The sequence below is a fragment of the Vipera ursinii genome (genome assembly GCF_947247035.1).
Source record: "Vipera ursinii genome assembly, chromosome: 1".
Taxonomy (NCBI): domain Eukaryota; kingdom Metazoa; phylum Chordata; class Lepidosauria; order Squamata; family Viperidae; genus Vipera; species Vipera ursinii.
The window spans coordinates 162290085-162311466 of NC_139512.1; the positions used below are offsets into that span (position 1 = coordinate 162290085).

General features: G+C 43.2%; 1 protein-coding gene across 1 annotated transcript in view; it reads left to right on the forward strand.

Moving 5' to 3' along the window:
• Positions 1-19552: 19552 nt before the first annotated feature.
• The window catches only part of OSBPL6 (oxysterol binding protein like 6), a 90131-nt gene continuing 88301 nt past the window's right edge, over positions 19553-21382 (forward strand). The window contains exon 1 of the mRNA XM_083349327.1: positions 19553-19569. The gene's annotated coding sequence lies outside the window, so the exon portion shown is untranslated. The remainder of the gene's footprint in view (positions 19570-21382) is intronic.

The window sequence follows — 21382 nt, forward strand, 5'->3', positions numbered from 1 at the left end:
CGAACGACCTATCGGCTGCAAGAACCGTCGCCGTCCCTCGGCATCTCTGCGAAAGGAAGAAAAATAAAAAAAGAACTTTTGCGCTTTCAAGCAGTCAGTGCAGGGGGCCTTCAAACTTGGCCCTTCGATGACTTGTGGACTTCAACTCCCAGAATTCCTCAGCCAGCTTGCCTGGCTGAGGAATTCTGGGAGTTGAAGTCCACAAGTCATCGAAGGGCCATGTTTGAAGACCCCCGAGTCAGTGGAACGTCGCTGCTGTCCGATCTTTCCTCAGCTGCTTTTCCTATTTCTTTTTTTAAACCTACCAACCGTATATCGGACCGCAGAGTCCACTGGAGTTGGATAGCGGCCGGCAAACAAAACCACAACAGTAAATAAAGGGACGTCGTCCTGTCGTAAAAGTGATTAAACCTGGAGAATACGTTTACGTCCAAGCACAAAAGAGTTTCCCTTGCCAACGATCGTACATCGACCTTTTCCCACAACACCTGCAACAGTGAACCGCGCCCGCCCCCACCCCCCCAAATTAGAAATGCCAGGAAACTATAAACCCGTTTTCCGATTGACTGCTTCAATCGCTGACAAGAACCGAGAATCAGGCGATGAAGCCTGGTTATTTTTCCCACCCGTGCAGGGCTTGCCAATAACTGGGCTGCAAAAATTCGCCTGACCGCTAACTGGTTGCAGAAAGACACGGAAACTCGCCGTGCGGATTTTTCCAGACCAGGTAAAATACCCCCGCCTTGCGTTTGTTCGGACCTTCGGAGCCAGGAAAAGCAAAGCGGAAGAAGCAGTGCTTTTTTTGTAAAAGAAAAAGGTGCCGGAACTCACACATGTCATACAACCCGCCTTGCCTACCCTACAAGGTTCTATCCAAAAAAGGTGCCGGAACTCCGTTCTGAGCGTTCTATGAGGAAAAAAAGCCCTGGTTGTGTGTAAGCAATGAAAAAGCCCTGGGAAGAAGTGATGCTAGTGAATCTGTCAGATCCTGGTAAGATGGCGATGCTGATGACGGCGGTTGCTAGCCAGACCTGGTGAAACCGGTGGATGAACCGCAATCCCTCTGAGCTTTTTGAAAACTCCCTTCTATCCCACAATTGCCTTTCACGCATTGGAGAATGATTCCGAGATAAAAAAAAAGATCCAGGAATCTTCTCTCCTTTCCGTGAGTCCTGTAACGCTGAAGATCGTTTATCGTCTCACTCATCGTTGTAAATCCGCACTTCGCCCGCGGGGCTAGGCAGGCGATTTACGGTAAACAGAAACGGAAGGATGCGGCGCCTGTAAAGTGACGGACCTCGCGGCACTGATGTAACTGAGCATGAGATGGTTACATTGTTTGACTCATAATATTTGAAGTACCTACATCCAAACTGTGTTGGGGTCTAGCGTGAAGAACGATGAAAGGCTTATATTTAAGACCGGTAACTGCAAAAGTTGAGGCGATCACTAGATGGCAGCAGGGAGGTACAGAAAAACCTTAGCTCTGCACGTCTATTGAGTTTCTCAGTCATCCAGGTCAGGGCTTTTCAACCTTTTCACCCATTGTACTATTTTTAGGATATGGCAACATCCGAGTACCACCAGTCCCCTAGCAAGGTGTCAAAAACTTGATGACACCCCCCCCAAAAGGAAAAAAGTGATGAACTACAGGTAGTCCTCGACTTACAACAGTTCGCCTAGTGACTGTTTGAAGTTACAATGGCACTGGAAAAAATGCCCCCCAAGCCACAGCTGAGCTATGGCTGGCGGCGCTCTTCCTCCTGTCCGAGGTTTTCATTGTTGTGAGCATTTCTGTTGAGGATTGGCAGCGGGGGTGGGGTGTCTGGTTTTTATTCCCCCAGTCTACTGGGTGGTTGCAGCAGGTTTTGGTCACTTCACATGACCCTGGGACACTGTGACCATCATAAATATGAATTAGTTGCCAAGCATCTGAATGTAAATCACAAGACTCTGGAGATGCTACAACATTCCAGCTGATTGGCGCTTTTGGGCTCAGCAGAAGCGCCGGGATCAGCGCCGAGCTCCAGCTGGAGCCTGGCGCTGATCCTGGGTCTTCCACTGAGCCCTGACAGCTCTGAAGAAGCGCTGATCCTGGTGCTTTCGCTGAGCCCTGACAGCCCTGCAGCTCCAGCCATCTCTCTCTCAGGCTTGTGCAGTGCTGCCACCGGTTCAGCTCATACCCCTCTCCCGCTACCACTTTTCTAGGATGGTCGCGTACCACCTACTAGATGCCAATGTACCACAAATGCTACCCATACCACTGGTTGAAAAGCCCTGATCCAGGTCATGGTTGTCCCAAAGTTACTTTTCAGGAGGCAATTGGACTTCCTTGTTTTTCTTTGAAGACGTTTCGCTTCTCATCCAAGAAGTTTCTTCAGCTCTGGCCGGATGGTGGGGAATGGAAAGATTTATATTCCTTGTAGATAGCTGGTCATTTGCATTATTTTAGAGATTGCTTGGTATCATTTGGAGGTTTTCTGTCTCCTCGGGGTCACCTTAGTAGTGCACATGTGTGTGGAGCCTTCTGGCTGCAGGATGTTTTCTGCCCTTTTCCTGTAGTCTGCAACGTTTTCTGGAAATCCGTTCATACTCCCGCACCGTTCAAAGGGTGTTCATCCCAAAGTGCATATAGCTAAATGTCTATGGAGATTCTCAGTCATCCAGGTCATAATGTGCAACAGTCAAAGAACTTATAAAAAAGCTTGGATGGCTCATAGGAACAAATATTCTATCAACTCCCCACAACAATGTCTCTAGAAAATCTGAGACCTAAAAGTAGAAGAAGATGAAATTATGATTTCATTCAGTGTTATAGCACTCTTCGTGTCCATAAATTTAGAACTAGCAAAAGGCTTCAAGATGGCAGTATTTGCACAACATACTCGATCTAGTGAAACACTAAGATCAAAATATCCAGAATCATGGACCTCGTCATCCTCTGCCTCACCACCTACGTTCTAGTTTGATGAACAAATACATCAACAAATAAGAGGAAAACCCATGGGATCATTACTCTTCAGGCTCATAGAACAGATCATAACGCAGTGTGTAGAATCTTTAGCATTCCCCCACATACAATGAAAAGTATGAATCCCGTATCTAGTCTAATGTGTTTGTTTGTAAGCTTCATTTAATAAAGGGAGAAAAAAAAACCATCTCTTTGCATATTTATGTATGTTCTTGACCTGTGCCAGGGCATCCTCTCTAGCAGGCAGCACCCAGATAAGCAGAGATAAGAAGGGATTAACACCAGACAAAAACCAAGCAAAAAACAATACTTAATCAAGAAACTGTTGAGAAGAAAACCACATGCCCACCAATATTGGCAGGGCAAACGACTGTATATAAACCCTACATACACTCATTAGCACTATTTTTTTTCTTAGTTGGGTAATGAAATGTCAGCAAATAATCAACCAAGCTCAGAGGTACCACAGACTCCACAATTCAATTTTGAGTGACATATATTCTTTTTTGAAGCAGTTAAATAAATTAGGAAACAAGTAAACTTGCTAAATCTTCCTACCTGGCAAAGTATGAGATAATGCCAATATTGACACTTTTGGGGGGAAAATGCTGTCCATTAACACAATGTTTCCTTTAAATGAGAATGTTTCCTTTAAATGAGAATCTGTTTCTTTGAATGAATCACTTTAAGTAGTTCCATTAATGCTTTCACAGGATGCATTCATCTCAGGGGATGGCCAGCTCAAATACATGTTTATTGCAATGACAAGTTTTAGGCAATAGATACTGTACATACAAAACCTGACACTCAAAAGAGCTTGTGCATGTTTGTGTCGATTTTCCTAATCACATCTGATTTTATAGAACCAGAAGATGGCACTATAAAATTCATTTCATTTTTATCAATTCCCCCCACACACACACACACAGGCTATTAAGTTCTGAGCCTTATTTATTTCATAAGAGGGAGGATGCTACATAAAAGATAGGGAATAGCAGCATTAATTAGCTACACTCAGACAGGAAGGCAAGGCTAGTATAGATCCAGAGATCTTCTATAAGAAGAGATTTATGACCTCCTGCCTTTCACCCTTCTCTCAGCCCTGCCACTGTAGAAGACTTCATTCTCACTGGTGAGAATATTGAATGCTAGGCAGAGGGTATGTTCAGCCACTACACTTCTTAATAAAATCCAATTCCTAGTAAAATCTTGGCCATATTTTCCTTCTTGTAAGTGGACATTCAAATATTGTATTTAAATGGACTGTAATCCACAAATGATGGTGTATTAATATTTGTGTGAGCTTCCAAATAGGCATTATTAGATCTCAACATCAAATTGTTGAAATGGCAGCAAAGAACTACACATAAGACTATTTGCACTTTCCCAACTGGGAAATGCTCTTGCTCTGGCATGTAACAAATAATACTAATATGGAGGAAGATGCACTGCATCTGGTAAGTGAAGACTCCTTTGAGATGAACATCAAATATTGGCAAGTGCAAGTAACCAAAACCATTTGTAAATAATTAAAGTAAGCAAGTTTATTGTTTTTGACCAAACTTACAAGAATCTGCCCAAATAGCTTGTTTTCCCATGGGAACAACCAGATAAGTTTCATGGATCTTAGGAGAGGTGAAGCTTATGCCTCTTGTGGCTGTGCAAGAACTCTAAACTAAGCCTATGCTTGACCCTGCCCCTTCCAGCCTAGCTGGCAGTTTCTGAACAAATATTGACTAATTGGGGAAAAGATCTTTTGTACTAGCTCATACAATTTTGGGTAAGCCTTATACTCAGATTTTTCTGAAACCTGTTATCAAATATCTGTTGCTTGAAATCTACAGTGGCATTCTGAGAGCCAAGTAAGATCAAATGTTTGTTGGTGAGAACATATACCTTTAAGTGCAATGAATACTTTTTCCAGGCGTGTAAGAAGTTAACCCATAAGAAAGTAAGAAAGCCATCCAGAAGAATCACTGTAAAGATGAATTTAAGCCAAATATAGGACTTTTAAGAACATTGATTCCAAGCAAATAGGTGGGGAATCACCAGGGGACTTACAATAAGCTTCTTAAAAATTTGACTGAGTCCCTTCTACAAGTCTTGTGTCATAATAATTAAATATCTGGCGACTGTATAGCAGCTTGTTTATTTTGGTGGGTGTTACTTCGTATGGGCATGATTCAAAGTAGCATTGGTGGTCCATGGGCCTGAGCAGTAACAGCAACTGTGTTCTCGATGGCTTGAAAGATGACATTCAGTTCAATTTAGCATATTCAGAAGCCATTGATTTTCTTGCAGCAACTGGCAGCACTTTTAGAAAAGATGACTACTTTTATTTTTCATACCTCTCTTCCTGGACCCTTTCAGTTGGAATTCTTTGGCTGATATACAACATACCTTCCCTGCCTTACTGGGTGAGACAGGCTGATGTGATGGGGTGAAGATGGTTCCATAGGTAACCTGGCCCTAGTAGGGCTTTATGGGCCATAACCAACACCTTGAATTGGACCTGGAAGCAAACCAGCACCTAATGCAGCTCATACAGCAGAAGTATTACATGCACCATTCTTTGGATGCTCAAAATTGCCCATGTGGCTGCATTTTGTAACAGCTGGAATTTTTGGATACTTTTCAAGGGTAACCTCATGTAGATCACATTGCAATTTATGTAAATCAGTCAAGATATCATGACAGATGCCCCAAGGGCTGTTGTAGTACTTTTCCACTAAATGAGGCAGATAAACACATTGGTTGAACATTGATCATCCCTAACCCTACTTGCTCTTCCAACAGGACATTGTGCTGCTGCATCTATTTCATTAAACTCCCATGGAGATGTCTAGAAAGTTGCTAATTATACTAAGAAAGTTAAATGAGCAAATGTTAATCAGGTTTACCTTGTTTCTTCTTTTATATATTGGCATTGTAATAGATTGAATCCAGTCATTTGAAGCATATACAAGGGAATTTTAAACTGTAATTCAATGTTAGGAAAAAATTATGTCCCCTTAGAAATCTTATCCTTTAGCACTTGCAATGACTTTTGTGTCTTCTTCCTAGGTATAGTCAGAGGAGTTGAAAAATGCATATATTTTACTTGGACTTCCAAATTTTTGCCAGAGAAGAAAAAGAAGAATAAGGGAATTCTTTTTCAATAAATCCAAAACTCTTCTCTGAAAAATATTTCAGGAAATCTATGCAAACTTCCCAGAATTAAAACAGAACTTCAAAACTATATTCATTTTAAGAGTGGATTTTCTACACTTGGTTTTCTGAAGCAATCTGTTTTCACAGATTAGTTTTTGTCACTAGCAAAAGTTTAAAAAGTAATTTGCCACTTTATGCTAATAATAAGAAACATCCTCCAAAGATGTGTTACCTATTCAAAATAATTGCCCACTTTTGAAGTAAGTTATGATCCTCTGAACACAAAAACCAGTTATTTGTAGTGTATATTATAAATGGATATACTGTAGTAAAATGAAGGGACATGAGTTTCCCTTTCTTTTTAAAAAATGTGCGTGGCTTTTTCAAGTGTGAAATTAAAGCAATAAGTTTGGATAGGTAACACATTTCAAATTTTAGTAACATTTTCAGGAACAGATACCAGTATTAGAGACTCCATATAATACTTACTGGATCCACTCCTACTTTTATCTAAGGACACTGCAAAGTACCTCAGATTCCTGTGTGCAGAAGATCATCCTTGGATATCTGGAGAATATCTTTTAGTCAACAGTAATGCTTTTAATATTGGTAAATTAAATACACCCCCCTCTAACATTTTATCCAATGAGAATAGGAGAGCAAAGGTGTATGGGGCAATTTTAAAACTGTTAAACAATGTTTTAAACACTGTTCATGTATGTCTGCTAAAAATGTCTACTGCATTCCCAATTAGAAATATATTAATTTCACCCTTTCATGGCACTGTAATTTTAAGTCTGCCTGCTTGCTTGTCTAGTTATTTTTCCCCCCTCCGATTCTTTTGTTGGTGGGTCCTATTTCTCTGAACAAATATTCCTTGAAGCAGGTTATTGATAGGGCAATATTGGAAGAAGGATAGTTTGCCAACTATTGAAGAATGGACGCTTAAAGTGTCAAATTTAGCAGAAATGGCTAAGATCTCTGCTTACTTGAAGGATCATTCACAAGAAAGATACATTTCAGTTTGGAGAAGATGGATAGATTATATTCAGAATAAATATGGGACTAAAAAGTTTCATTTGGCTTACGAATAGATTTTATATTGTTATTTTTATTAGTAGTTTATTATAGTGAAATTTTTGATTAGTTTAATAATAAGGAAGTTATTTGTTTATGTTATTGGTATGTATATTCCAACTTGGTCTGTATTTTTAGTTTAAAGGGAGTTAAAGTGCATTAAGAACTTGGTTACTTACATAGTTGGTTAATGTTAGTTAGATTATATTTATTTTATTTGTAACCCTGTATTCAACTCTGGGAAGTGAGGGAGGGGGAGGGTGGAGGGTGGGGTGGGCTGGGCTGGGTTTATATTGTAACTATTATAAAACTTTCAATAAAAAAAAATATTCCTTGAAGCAGCTTATATCAGAGTATTGGCCTCTCCTTTCTTAGGCCTGGATATCTTCCAAAGTCTTTGCTCTTCTGTTCTGCTCACACATTCAAACAAACCTACCTAATCGTTTTCAGTTTCCTTGAGTATAGATTAATTCAACCAATCGTTATTAGCAGCTTTACCAAACACAATTTAAGCCCAACACAAAAAATACGTTTATATTGTGTAGACACGTACTATTGACTGCCTCTCTTATTTAGTTGCAAATATTTTATTGTTTTGAAAAATGAGTTTATATTTTAAGGATTTTAAAAGATTTCAGAGGCAGCATTAGATGCCTTTTGAGTTTGCTTTGCAGGATGCTGCTTCGTACAGTATTATTTTCTGTTCCGCTTCCTTTCATTCTTGCTTGAAAGTGTACCTTGAATAAGTTATGAATTGCGATACAGGATCTTCCCCTTAACTCTTCTCATCTGTTCCACTGCCAAATTGCACATGAGCTCTCAGTTCCTTGCTGTATCCTCTACAAGTGTATCATCTAATGAACCTAATGGAGATTAAAGTTTCTCTTGAATAATAATAATAATAATAATAATAATAATAATAATAATAATAATAATAATAATAATAATGGTATACTATTTAAATTATTGTGATCTTTTCCAATTATGTAAAAAATGAGTCATTTGGGAAAGTTTCTGGACAAGACTGGGGGTGACTGATTTGCAGCAAGTATCAAGAAAGCAATATATTAACCTTTGCCATGCTCACTTTTTAGAATGGAGAGACTACATAATCTTATACTTGTATTTGATTTGCATCTGTTCATTCTCTACTACGTTAACAACCCTTGCTACATTTAACTTCTTTGATTCTCAACTTCATCCTACAAAAAGCAGGGTTATCATATAAATGGCATTCAAGAGATGCTGTTTGGGTTCCCTTTTCACTTTGCCATACAATCTCCTATGCTTTCACAGACAGTTCACAGAATTTAGTAAGGTAAAGGTAAAGGTTCCCCCGCACATGCGTGCTAATCGTTTCCAATTCTAGGGGCCGGTGCTCATCTTTTTAAAGCCGAAGAGCCAGCGCTTGTCCGAGGACGTCTCCGTGGTCATGTGGCCGGCATGACTAGACGCCAAAGGCACACGGAACGCTGTTACCTTCCCACCGGAGTGGTCCCTATTTTTCTACTTGCATTTTTACGTGCTTTTGAACTGCTAGGTTGGCAGAAGCTGGGACGAGTAACAGGCGCTCACTCTGCTACAAGGCACTCGGGATTTGACCCGCCAAACTGCCGACCTTCTGATCGACAAGCTTAGCGTCCTAACCCACTGAGCCACCGCGTCCCTCACAGAATTTAGGCATCCTCTAATAGTTGTGTTCTAAATTTAGCCAATGATTTTTGTTGTCTAAATACTATCGCTAGTATAATTCTGGTGTATAATGAGAAAGGGAGTAATTAGAGGAGAACTTAAATGTAACAGTTCTAAGGAAAAATAGACTAGGTATTGTGTCGGGATAAAACAGGATTTGCTTTTAACTACCTATTATCTGGAAAATGACTCCATCCACACAATCTTCACCCGTCTAGGTGGGAGGATGATAAGGCACAAATCCATGAAAATACTGCATATTCATAGGATATCATCACAAATGTGGAATGAGTCAGATCAGTACCCACTGACAACCACGTATATATGGTTGAAGGCTTCAGTGCATTGTTTAGAGTATATGCTTCAATTGGTGCCACATCATTTCTTCCCATCTCAACTGAATTAAGTATATGCTGAGTGCCATGACTCATGTATTAATAGTAAGATTACTTCCTCCTCCTCTTCCTCCTCTGTATTTGCTTTCTGTTCTTTCTATTCTATTCTTCTAGTTTTGCGTGGCAAGATACTAAGTCAGCAGTGCAAGAACTTGCAAGGTAAATGAGCCCTTGGAAAGTAAAAGCATTTCTGGTGTGAAAGTAGTATTATCCCTGCTATTGCAACAGAAGATTCCCCTATGTACAGTTTATGGCCCACAGAAGAGGAGCAATGAGCTAGGCTCCGTCTGGTCTAGCAAGCCTGTTGTGGAATCATCCCTGGTCAGTGGACTCTCTTCTTCCAAGGTTCTTTCAGCTGTGATTAGGAGACATACCAAACTTTTTATCTGGTGGTAATGGTGGTGGCCCCTTCATGGATTACTGCCTTGTCGTGGCGAAGGGGCTTGCGTAATTCAATGAAGCTATGAGCTATGCCGTGCAGGGCCACCCAAGACGGAAAGGTCATAGCAGAGAGTTCTGACAAAACGTGATCCACTGGAGAAGGAAATGGTAACCCACTCCAGTATCTTTGCCATGAAAACCCTATGGACAGTACCAAAAGGCAAAACGATATGACGCTGGAAGATGAGCCCCTCAGGTCGGAAGGCGTCCAATATGCTACTGGGGAAGAGCAGAGGGCTAGTACTAGTAGCGCCAGAAAGAATGAAGTGACTGGGCCAAAGCTGAAAGGACACTCAGCTGTGGATGTGTCTGATGGTGAAAGGAAAGTCCGATGCTGTAAAGATTTTTTCTCCATAGGAACCTGGAATGTAAGATCCATGAATCAAGGAAACCTGGACGTGGTCAAACAAGAGATGACAAGACTGAACATCGACATCTTAGGTATCAGTGAACTAAAATGGACAGGAATGGGTGAATTTAATTCAGATGACCATCAGGTATACTACTGTGGGCAAGAATCCCTCAGAAGAAATGGAGTAGCCTTCATAGTCAATAAAAAAGTAGCAAAAGCAATACTGGGATACAACCCTCAAAATGACAGAATGATCTCAGTTCGAATCCAAGGCAAACCATTCAATATCACAGTAGTCCAAGTCTATGCCCCAACCACCGGTGCTGAAGAGGATGAAATTGACCAGTTCTATGAAGCCCTACAGCACCTTATAGAACTAACACCCAAAAATGATGTCCTTATCATCATGGGAGATTGGAATGCTAAAGTACGAAGCCAAAAGATAACTGGAATAACAGGCAAGTTTGGCCTTGGAGTACAAAATGAAGCAGGGCACAGGCTGATAGAATTTTGTCAAGAGAATACGATGGTCATAGCAAACACTCTTTTCCAACAACCCAAGAGACGGCTTTACACATGGACATCACCAGACGGTCAACACAGAAATCAGATTGACTATATGCTCTGCAGCCAAAGATGGAGAAGCTCTATACAGTCAGTAAAAACAAGACCAGGAGCTGACTGTGGCTCAGACCATGAGCTTCTTGTTGGAAAGTTTAGGCTTAAATTAAAGAAAGTAGGGAAAAGCACTAGGCCAGTCAGGTATGAATTAAATCATATCCCTGTTCAATATACAGTAGAGGTGACAAATAGATTTAAGGAATTAGATCTGATAGACAGAGTGCCTGAAGAACTATGGACAGAGGTTCGCAACATTGTACAACAGGTAGCAACCAAAACCATCCCAAAGAAAAAGAAATGCAAGAAAGCAAAATGGCTGTCTGAGGAAGCTTTGCAAATAGCTGAGGAAAGGAGCGAAGCCAAAGGCAAGGGAGAAAAAGAAAGATATGCCCAATTAAATGCAGAATTCCAAAGAATAGCTAGAAGAGATAAGAATGCCTTCTTAAATGAACAATGCAAAGAAATAGAAGAAAACAATAGAATAGGGAGGACCAGAGATCTTTTCAAGAAAATTGGAGAGATGAAGGGAACGTTTCATGCAAAAATGGGCACGATAAAGGACCAAAATGGCAGGGACCTTACAGAGGCAGAAGAGATTAAGAAGAGGTGGCAAAATTACACAGAAGAACTATACAAGAATGAGCTTAATGTCCCTGATAATCACAATGAGTTGGACACTGACCTCGAGCCAGACATCCTAGAATGTGAAGTGAAGTGGGCCTTAGAAAAGCTGAGCAACAACAAAGCTAGTGGAGGTGACAGTATTCCAGCTGAGCTATTCAAAATCTTAAAAGACGATGCAGTAAAAGTGCTACACTCAATTTGCCAGCAAATTTGGAAAACTCAACAGTGGCCACAGGATTGGAAAAGATCAGTTTACATTCCAATTCCAAAGAAAGGCAGTGCCAAAGAATGTTCAAACTATCGCACCATTGCACTCATTTCTCATGCTAGTAAAGTTATGCTTAAAATTCTACAAGCTAGACTCCAGCAGTATGTGGATCGAGAACTACCAGAAGTACAGGCAGGATTTCGAAGAGGCAGAGGAACTAGAGATCAAATTGCTAACATACGCTGGATCATGGAGAAAGCTAGAGAGTTCCAGAAAAACATCTACTTCTGCTTCATTGACTATGCTAAAGCCTTTGACTGTGTGGATCATAACAAACTGTGGCAAGTCCTTAAAGAGATGGGCATACCAGACCATCTTATTTGTCTCTTGAGAAACCTATATGCAGGCCAAGAAGCAACAGTGAGAACTGGACACGGAACCACTGATTGGTTCAAAATTGGGAAAGGAGTCCGGCAAGGCTGTATACTGTCGCCTTGCCTATTTAACTTATATGCAGAGCACATCATGAGAAAGGCAGGGCTAGATGAATCAAAAGTTGGAATTAAGATTGCCGGAAGAAACATCAACAACCTAAGATATGCAGATGATACCACTCTAATGGCAGAAAGTGAAGAGGAACTAAAGAGCCTCTTGTTGCGAGTGAAGAAGGAGAGTGCAAATGTTGGGTTGAAACTAAACATTAAGAAAACCAAGATCATGGCATCTGGCCCTCTCAATTCCTGGCAAATAGATGGGGAAGAAATGGAGGTAGTGACAGATTTTATTTTCCTGGGCTCCAAGATCACTGCAGATGGGGACTGTAGCCAAGAAATTAAAAGACGCTTGCTCCTTGGGAGGAAAGCCATGGCAAATCTAGACAGCACACTAAAAAGCAGAGACATCACCCTGTCAACAAAAGTGCGTATAGTCAAGGCTATGGTCTTCCCAGTTGCAATGTATGGCAGTGAAAGCTGGACCATAAGAAAGGCTGAGCGCCAAAGAATTGAAGCCTTTGAACTATGGTGCTGGAGAAGACTCCTGCGAGTCCCTTGGACTGCAAGGCGATCAAACCGGTCAGTCCTAGAGGAGATCAACCCTGACTGCTCTTTAGAAGGCCAGATCCTGAAGCTAAAACTCAAATACTTTGGCCACCTAATGAGAAGGAAGGACTCACTGGAGAAGAGCCTAATGCTGGGAAAGATTGAGGGCAGTAGAAGAAGGGGACGACAGAGAATGAGGTGGCTGGATGGAGTCACTGAAGCAGTAGGCGTGAGCTTAAATGGACTCCAGAAGATGGTAGAGGACAGGAAGGCCTGGAGGAACGTTGTCCATAGGGTCGCGATGGGTCGGACACGACTTCGCAACTAACAACAACAACAATGGTGGTGGAGAGAGGATAATTGATGGAAAGGAGGTTTTTCTTAATTTTGTTTTATTGTGTTTTTAATCGGACTATTTATGGGATAATTTGATTTAATACCTTTTAATGTTTGTATTTTGTGTTTTTATTGTTGTTAGCCACCCTGAGTCCTTTGGGAGATAGGGCGGCATACAAATCCCATAAATAAATAAATAAATAAATAAATAAATAAATAAATAATATCATATAAGACTGAATGCTGGTCTAGAAGGGGGTGGCTATTTTCCCCAATGAGTATATTATACCGCAAAATTAGCGAATGGCAAAATAACTAGAGTGGGAAGGGACCCTGAAGTTCTTCTAGTCCAACCCCCTGCTCAAATAGGAAACCGTATATCATTCCCAAAGACAAATCGTTGTTCAATCTGTTCTTAAAAACTTCCAGATTGTTGGGGGCAATTAAGCTGACTTTGTAATAATGCCGCTTGGGGTGTGTGAAAGCCCTAATAAGCAGGCATATACCGTATATACTTGAGTATAAGCCGACTCGAGTATAAGCCGAGACCCCCAATTTCACCCCCAAAAACTGGAAAAAGTTGGTGACTTGAGTATAAGCCGATCCGCCGTTCTGCAAGCCTCCGCCGCCGGCTGCTTCGTTCCGCAGCGGAAAGAAGCAGGCAGGCTGCTTCGTTCCGCAGTGGAAAGAAGCAGCCTGCTTCGTTCAGGCTGCTTCGTTCCACAGCGGAAAGAAGCAGGCAGGCAGGGGGCGGAGGAACGGAGACCCGGCGACGTTTGGGGAGGTTTGGGCGCCTCTCCAAATATCCCCAAACGTCGCCGGGTCTCCGTTCCTCTGTGCCCTGCCTGCCTGCTTCTTTCCACAGCGGAAAGAAGCAGGCAGGCAGGGGGCGGAGGAACGGAGACCCGGCGACGTTTGGGGAGGTTTGGGCGCCTCTCCAAATATCCCCAAACGTCGCCGGGTCTCCGTTCCTCTGTGCCCTGCCTGCCTGCTTCTTTCCACAGCAGCAAGAAGCAGGCAGGCAGGGGGCGGAGGAACGGAGACCCGGCGACGTTTGGGGAGGTTTGGGCGCCTCTCCAAATATCCCCAAACGTCGCCGGGTCTCCGTTCCTCTGTGCCCTGCCTGCCTGCTTCTTTCCACAGCAGCAAGAAGCAGGCAGGCAGGGGGCGGAGGAACGGAGACCCGGCGACGTTTGGGGAGGTTTGGGCGCCTCTCCAAATATCCCCAAACGTCGCCGGGTCTCCGTTCCTCTGTGCCCTGCCTGCCTGCTTCTTTCCACAGCGGAAAGAAGCAGGCAGGCAGGGGGCGGAGGAACGGAGACCCGGCGACGTTTGGGGAGTTTTGGGCGCCTCTCCAAATATCCCCAAACGTCGCCGGGTCTCCGTTCCTCTGTGCCCTGCCTGCCTGCTTCTTTCCACAGCAGCAAGAAGCAGGCAGGCAGGGGGCGGAGGAACGGAGACCCGGCGACGTTTGGGGAGGTTTGGGCGCCTCTCCAAATATCCCCAAACGTCGCCGGGTCTCCGTTCCTCTGTGCCCTGCCTGCCTGCTTCTTTCCACAGCGGAAAGAAGCAGGCAGGCAGGGCACAGAGGAACGGAGACCCGGCGACGTTTGGGGAGGCGCCCAAACCTCCCCAAACGTCGCTGCGCGCGCACCTCCCCAAACCTCCCCAAACTTCGGCAAGTCTCCGGACGGCGGTGGCTTGGGAGAGGTGAGCGCGATCCCGGAAGCTCCAAAGCCTCGGCCGTAAGTTTTTTGTTGACTGGAGTATAAGCCGAAGTGGAATTTTTCAGCCCAAAAAGTGGGCTGAAAAATTCGGCTTATACTCAAGTATATACGGTACATAGAATGAAGGCTACTGCTAAGCTTGTAAGCTGCCCTGAGTCTTCGGAGAAGGGCGGGATATAAATGGAATTAAAATAAAATAAAATAAAAATAAAACTTCTGGAGGCAAGTCATTCAATTGATTAAGTGTTCTTTCAGGAAATTTCTCCTTAGTTCTAGGTTGGGTCTCTCCTTAACTAGTTTCTATCCATTGCTTCTTCTCCTAGTGCTTTCTTCTGAATACAATATATGAGCTGCAACTGACCATTGAGAAAGATCTTCCTTGACAAATGCCACTGAATAAAATTACCTTTGATTTTTACCATGTACAGTAGTTACATTTAATTTGTAACCATTCTGTACAGAAAACAATCTGTAACTGTTAGTGGAAACAGTCTGATCAGAAATGCCACCAGCTTTTTCAACAGTCTTGGAGCAGCTGTTCAACAAATTTTCTAGATAAGTTTTCTTCAGCTTTTTGATAACTGCTTTTTCTGGATCCAAAAACACAACTGTCATTGATGTGGATAAAGAAATTGATTTTTTCTATTATTTGGAATAATTCTGCAACACAAGAAATGTTGGAGGAACATTTTTGCATTCATGGGAATGACCAGTGGCAAGATAGATTGGAAGACTAAAGGCTGACAAGGAACCCACCAATCATTGTCCTACAGCAGACATGTCAAACACAAGGCCCGGGGGCCAGATCCTGCCCGCAAAGTGGCTTCACATGGCCCGCGAAGCCATCCTGGAAACAGTGAGGGAACGGCCCCCACTGCCTGGGCCCTGGCCTAGAGACCCTCCTTCTGCCAGAGACCCTCAGATCTGTCCCACTCCTGCCCAGGCCCCCATAGGCATCCTTGATGCCAACGATGTAGAGCTGGCCACGCCCACCCAGTAGGCCATACGCACTCTAGCCACGCCCACCCAGTAGGCCACGCCCACCCTGGCCATACCCACCCGGCCCCTTGAGGGCAACCGCAATGCTGATGCGGCCCTCAATGAAATTGAGTTTGACACCCCTGTCCTACAATATTTTATATTTCACTAGAGCAGCAGCACTGACCAGCCTCATTCTGAAGGCATAGGAAAAGTAGACTGCTTTATATTGATATATTTTCCTCCTATCTCGATAATGGAAACAAAGCACATCACAGAGAGTGGTATTCTTCCAGGATCGCTGAAAAAGTTGGTGACATTTCTGATCAGAGTGTTTGCACTGTAAGAATTTTATAGTGAAGATTACTGTTGTTGTAACTGTCAAGTAGGAGCTGAAGGTCATTCCTCAACAATTAAGAACATGTTTGATATAGCAATTGGACTATTTCCTGGCAAGGTATCCTTTTATTAAATGACTTTCTCTTATGGATGGATAAGTTGCTTGAGTCATCTGGCCTTTTACAAAAGATACAGCATTATTCATCATTTCTGCTCTCTTCTTCTGCCCTCTAATTCTACACAATGTAGGTCAGAATATTATTTGCACTGGATTGCAAGATGTTCTTACAGAATAGAGTGGATTACTTCTACAATTTATTACTCTTCCATAAAGCTAGGAAAGCAACTGCTTTCCAAATTTGCTGGATTCAATGCCTACAATTCTCATCCTATATGCGCTAAACCATGGGTTTTCAAACTGTTTCAGACTATGGAACCTGTTAAACAGGGAAAAAAAAACCAGAACTCCTGATCAAGAGGCAGTGATGGACAATGACTGCAGTCAAATTAACTTTTTGTTACCTAAGTCTACGATGGAAATCTATCAAATTCACTGGACAAAACTAAGGAGGGATATAAATCTAATAAATAATTCTTGTGGAACCCTTGGAAAAAACTCTGACTCAAACAATAATCCATTTGGTGGTTATGAGATCGTGAAAGGTATTGTATTTTTTATGTACCATAGTATGCTATTGAGGACATGAGAAATCAAAACTATTTCAAGAGTGCCCTGGGTTGCTTCCAAGTCTTGTTACTTGAGTCTTGCTTCCTTGCTCCCTCCATCACCCTAATATTAAAATACACGTGATTAAGTGTGCATCTGATGTCAGAAGTCAATCACCTCTTGTCCAGACAAGATTTATTTCTACCAATATCACCTTGCAGAACGGAATATCTAACGACCCTGGTACAATAGAAAAGGGCGGTAACCTATGGCCAGTCTGAGTATTTACTTATTTGTTGCAGTTGCCATCATTCAATATAGTGCTCAATCCACTTTAGTAACTGGATTGAATAACTTTTACAGTGCAAAACCTACATGTTACACCTGGCATGAAAGAGATCTAGGTTCAGGTCTATAAGAGCTCAAAATGGCTGGTTGGTTTCTTCAGCCCTGCCTGCCAAGAAAGTTTAAAGTTTTCAATAGCCTTCCTATGACCTCGTTGTGTGTGTGTGTGTGTGTGTCTCTCTCTCTCTTTGGAAAACCCTCATATCGCATATTATATTTCACATCCCCCCCCTTGGAACCCAAACTGTTACACTGCTGGTATAATTCTTTTACCTCCTCCTCCTCCTCAGGGAAAATATTTTGAAGGGCAGCGTGCAAATATATAAAACGAGTAACAGCGTTACTCGTTTAGTTTTAACTCAGACCACGGGTACGTACAAACTCATCGGTCTTTCTGCTGCTCTGCAATATATGGAACAGGCTCTATACTCTTCTATTACCCAACTGACAGTAGGTAGGAGTAACTCTCACATGCGTCGTAAGGGCAGGCAAACACTGTATTCTAAAGCCAGCAGGATTAATTTCTACGGTTGGTTTAAACCAGGGGGTAGGCAACCTCGGCTCTTTTATGACTCGTGGACTTCAACTCCCAGAATTCCTGAGTCAGCGTAGCTGACTCAGGAATTCTGGGAGTTGAAGTCCACGAGTCATAAAAGAGCCGAGGTTGCCTACCCCTGGTTTAAGAGAAACGAAAACAAGGGTCATTTCTCCTCAGGATGGCCTACTATACTGCTTTGTAAAAAGCCGCTCACTCCGATATCCTTTGAAAGAGAGCTAGCGAGCTCCGAGTCCTTTTCGGGCATTGCTGAGCACGCCCACGCGCTTTGCCATCCCTTTGCCAAGACCCTCTTGAAAGGAGGAGGAGGAGGAGGAGGAGGAGGAGGAGGAGGAGGGAAAGGGGCCTCGCTCAGGCTCTGCTCGGGGAGGGGGGAGGATGACTTAGCATTGAATCCGACTCCGGCAGGCTCTGCGCTTCCAGGTCTTTGGCACAGCCCGGCCGGCCTTCTCCGAGCAAGACGGGTGGGCGGGAGCGCCGGCCAGGCGTTGAGGGAAGGCGAGACCGCACAGCCACGGGAGGGAGGAGGGAGGCCCAGGAGCTGCCTGGAGGAGCCGCCGCCGCCGCCTTCGCGTGCTCTTCGCGGGACTTCGATTTCCTTCGCGAAAACCAAGCGGGCGACGCCACGGCCGCCGCTTTCCACGCCGTTTCCTCCCTCCACCGCCGCCCTCCCCCCCCCACGCGTGTCCGCATTTTCCTCCTGCAGCGCGCCCGGAGCTGACTTAACTCAGGTGCGTTCTCCCCTGCCGCCGCTCTCTTCCCAAGGGCTTTTTTTTTTGCGCGGGGAAGGACCGGGATGATGATGATGATGATGGTGGTGGTGGTGGTGGCGGAGGGGGAGGGAGCGACCCCCGGGGTAGGAGGTGCGGGTGGGGTTAGGGTAGAAAACGACCCGTGGGGGGGGGGAGAGATGCCGCGGCTCGCTCCGCATCCAGTCCTCCTGTCGGAGCGGCTGCCGCTGCTACTGGAGGGAGAACGACTGATGCGGATAACGGGAGCGTCGTAAACGCCGCAGAGCAGCGGCGGCAGCGGCGAGCCGGGTCGGAGAGGCCCGTTTGCAAGACTTGGACAATGGGCTTGTGTGCGGACGGAGGACGGAACTGCGCACAAGGCCGGCGAGCCAGACGACTGCGGCGGGCCAGGGTTCCCTGTTGGCAGGGGAGGGAGAGGAGCAGCAGCAGCAGCTACTAGCTTAGCAGCTCAGGCCCCCGTCCACACCCATCTCAGCCCGACCGAGGAAGAGAAGTAGCTCTGCATTCTTGGGCGCACGCTGTTGACACTCTCTCTCTCTCTGTGTGTGTGTGTGTGTGTGTGTGTTTGTGTTTGTGTTTGTGTTTGTGCAGGCGCGCGGGTCTCGGAGCCCCCGGGGAAAGTGCGGGTTGCTCCTGGGTGCCCGTAGAAATAACGCTGCAGTTTTAAGACACAGCCTACTTTTTTTTTTTTTAAACGAACAAAACAACCGGATCATAGGTTTTCCTTAATTCTCTCATGCTGCAAATGGATAGTCATAGGCAGTGCTTTGGTGCCGGAACTCACACATGTCATATAACCGCCCTGAGTCCTTAGGGCAGGGGTCGGCAACCTTGGCTCTTTTATGACTCGCGGACTTCAACTCCCAGAATTCCCGAGCCAGCATAGCTGGCTCGGGAATTCTGGGAGTTGAAGTCCGCGAGTCATAAAAGAGCCAAGGTTGCCGACCCCTGCCTTAGGGAGAAGGGCGGTATACAAATTAAATTAAATCAAATCAAATTAAAATAAATGAAAATAAATGAAAATAAATAAATAAATAAATAAATAAATAAATAAATAAATAAACAAATAAAAACAAACCCGCCTTGCCTACCCTACAAGGGTCCATCCCAAAAAGGTGCCGGAACTCCTTTATGAGCGTTCTGTGAGGAAAAAAAAAAAAGCCCTGGGAATAGGAGGGCAAAGACTTTTTTTTTTCTTCTCCTTCTCTGGTTTTGCAGTCAGTGCTCCGTCCCCTGCATAGCGGGAGCTGCTCTGCTCTGCATTAACGATGTCATCAGAGAAGCTGGGCCCGGGAAGGGTATTTTTCCTTGGCGCCGGGGGGGGGGGGAGGGGGGGGAGGAGAAGAAAGCTGCATGCTTCAAGGGCTGTGCTATGATAAACCTATAAACGAAGCTTAAAAACTTGGAACTGACATCAGGGCGTGTTATATAACTCAGTGGTGCTGAATGGAAGGAAAGGGCTCGGAAAGATCTTTTGATGTTATCAGGGGCCAAAAAAAAAAAAAAATCAGGAGGTTTTCCCCCTTTACCCACAGTATCATTTTGAAATATGTGGCAAATGAATTGTTCCTGTGCGGTTGGAGAATCCCAAGTTTTGATAATGGCAGACATATTAAAGTATCGTCTTAAGTCTCTCTTAAAGTTAAATTAATCAGAGAAATTCATTTTATTTATTTGTTAATGTGCTCAAAGTTGTGCAGAACAGTAATATTTCACATGGCTTTAAATTGTTTTGCTAGCGCTAATACGCTGTATGGTTATGGCCATATGGTAACATAACAAGAATATCTTATGTTGTATTTTTCATAGTAAAACACATTTCCAAGGTCGTACCACAACCTGCAGTGTAGCTTTCATTTAGCAACCGGTCATCTGTAAGATCAAATGCCTGAGCCATCTTGGAAGATTATATTTACAGTGATTCTTGAATGGAGTCTGAAAATAATTGAATATACTTTATAACTTACTCGCCGAATAGTTTTTAAAATATTGGCAGTAAGTTAAAAACTGCAAAATTCATTGACTATTGAAAACTACAGTAGCAGAACTTTAGTGAAAATCGAGCATGTAATCACAATGATAAAGATTGTTATTCTCTAAGTGGTTAGCAACAGGATGCCACTAGCTAAAAGATAAAGTAGTTCTTAATAACATGTTTCTCTTTGGCTTGATTTGAAACATATGTACATAGGCTGAATATTTGCTCATATTTCCAAAAGACACGAATTTCAATGTTGTTTCACTAAGTGACTGTCAGAATCTGAATTGGGACAGGGAGGGAGCAGATTTAAATGAAGTTGCCAGATAATTTTATTTCAGGATAAATTGATGCAAGTAAGAAATTTAAATGCACATTGTGGTTCTGTGCTGGGGAAAAAAATCAAAATTATTATTTTCTATTCAGAACTCTGAGCTAACTGCATTTTGTTCAAATAATTTTTTTTATCACAAACTAGTTTACTTAGAGAATATTTACGGAAGCGTCCTCCTACTTTAATTAATGCAATTTATATACTGATTTTTATGAAAACGACATCAGAATTGTTTACTATCAGGGAGGAGAATGTAATTGAAACTTGGCTGAACAATAAGGTTACATGATAATTAGGTACAAAATAATTAAGGTCAGGTAAAGGAAAAAGCAATTTTGGAAGGGAGTTCTGTTAAAGGATAATGCTATAGAAAATAGCTTTTCCCTGGTCCCTCTTCATCTTGCTTCTGCTGATTAGAACATCATCAGGCCTACAGGTTTGCAATTCCTATCTCATGTGCCGCTGCTTCTTGTGCCTGGTTGTGAACCCGTGTAATTGTGTAATTCATTGCTTTGCATACCCATGATCTCAAATTCATCCCTGGCATCTCTGGGTTGAACTAGAAAATTGGCTGCTTAAAACCCTGAAATGCCAGTTCTAGTCAATGTCAAGTAGACTGAGGTAGCAAGTGCCTTATGTTCCTATGGCAGAATTATGATCTGTGGCATTGCAGGTATGCAGGATGAGCAGTGAGGCTTTGACTCTGTAGAACTTCCCACGTGCTACTTAGCAGATAATGGAAAGTATATTTCAGAAGTGAAGCTTATAAATTCCTAAATTTTATACAAATACAGATCAA